This window comes from Theropithecus gelada, chromosome 14, assembly GCF_003255815.1.
Source record: "Theropithecus gelada isolate Dixy chromosome 14, Tgel_1.0, whole genome shotgun sequence".
Lineage (NCBI taxonomy): Eukaryota > Metazoa > Chordata > Mammalia > Primates > Cercopithecidae > Theropithecus > Theropithecus gelada.
The window spans coordinates 23,648,169-23,649,808 of record NC_037682.1 but is presented as its reverse complement, the minus strand read 5'-3'; the positions used below and the strand labels follow the sequence as shown (position 1 = coordinate 23,649,808).

At 44.4% G+C, this 1,640-nt stretch overlaps 1 pseudogene; it reads right to left on the bottom strand.

Annotated features, from left to right (window-relative positions):
- Positions 1–258: 258 nt before the first annotated feature.
- LOC112606498 lies at positions 259–1,182 on the bottom strand (annotated as a pseudogene).
- Between the last annotated feature and the right edge of the window lie 458 nt (positions 1,183–1,640).

Here is a 1,640-nt window from a genome sequence, read left to right as displayed (position 1 = left end):
TTTTCATATATATATTTAAAGTGAAGAAAAATAAAACTAATTCAAGCCATGTCCTGCCCCCCACCTCCCCCCCCCAAAAAAAAAGAAAAAAAAAGGAAAAGAAAACAAAGAAAAATTTAAAGTGAGACCTTTGCTGCTCTGGTCTCAACTTAAGAATCACAGTCAGCTTGTTACTTTTATTTTGGAAGAAAAGATGTAAAAGTTTATTTCAATTATTCAGAAGGCAAGTGTAGCTACTTATAAAAACAGAATGGCAGGAACAGAGTAGGAAAGGAAAATCAGAAGTAAAAGGGCAGAGTGGGAAAAGAATTTTCAAAAATAAAATTAACAAGGTGACTGTTCCAGAAGAGGGCTGTGGAAAGGACATGGTGGACCGAAGTCTGTTAGTCAAGTAATGATTCAACTTTTAAATTATTCTCCTGTTCTTTTTTGTTGGGTGCTTTGTTTGTTCAAGTCTAAGATTTGGAAATGCTGACCCTTTGTTAACAGCCAACAGGACATATAGGATCCCTTCCCTCCCCGCGCCTGCCTCCGCTGAAGCCACCACCAGCGCCTCCTTGGCTGGTTGCTGGAAGAGTCCTCCATGTGTACGAACTCAGGATGACAGGGCAGCCTCCTTCTGTGGTTGCTGGGCTTGTGAACGTTGCAGTATCTTTTGGCTTTCCACGTCTCTAAAATGTTTTTCAACTATTTTGCGTACATGGCTCAGTGCACTCCCCTCTTTGCATTTACAGTTTTCCACTTAATATGGGGGTGTAATAACAACTTCTTCCATGACTACGATGTTTTTTTCTTGCCATTTACAGTCTTTAATGGTCTTGTGATTGGTCTAGAAGAGCTGCTGGCCCTCTAGAGAGACACCAGCACTGATTGCATAGGCCTGACTCAGCTTTTCCTCCTTCTCTGTCCGTGCTTTGCTGGCAAGCTTACTAACATTGAGTGAAGCTAGGGGAGGAGGGGTTTCTGTTCGGTCATTAATTATTTCCACTTCCGAAACATACTGTAAGTTTATGAGCAAGATGTCTGCATGGTTGGGCTTTCCACTGGAAGAGGGACATTTTAAAGCCAGCATTTTGGATTGGTAGTCAAAGGCTACCACCTCGCCCTGCAGCTGCTGCTCCTGGCACTTCCCCCTCGACACCTGGCTCCCAACGCTATATACTCACCGGGAGGAGCCGCCATCTTGGGAGTGCAGCCGCGGCCGGCGGCGGCGGCGGCGGCGGCGGCGGCAGCAGCGGGCGAAAGCGGGGCCCCCAGTGAGCGCCGCGCCGCGCCGCGCCGCCATTTTGTGGATTTTAATCTCAGTTCCATCACTTTGGTAAGTAATTGAATCTTTTCTGTGCTTCAGCTTCCCCGTCGGTCATATAGCAATAATAGTGGTACAACTATAGAGAGTTATTTTGAAGATAAATGAGTTTATACATAGTAAGGCTTAGAAGAATGCCTGGCATTTGATGCACTCTCAATAAATGTCAGAAATCTTTTTGTCACTATTTTATGGATAAGAAAACTGAGGCACCGAGGAGTTAAGTAGTTTGCCTAACTAGTCACTAACAAGTTAAAAGAGCTTACATTCAAACCCAGACATTCAGGCTTTGCAGTTTGCATTCCTAACCACTGTATGGAGTTCATTCAATACA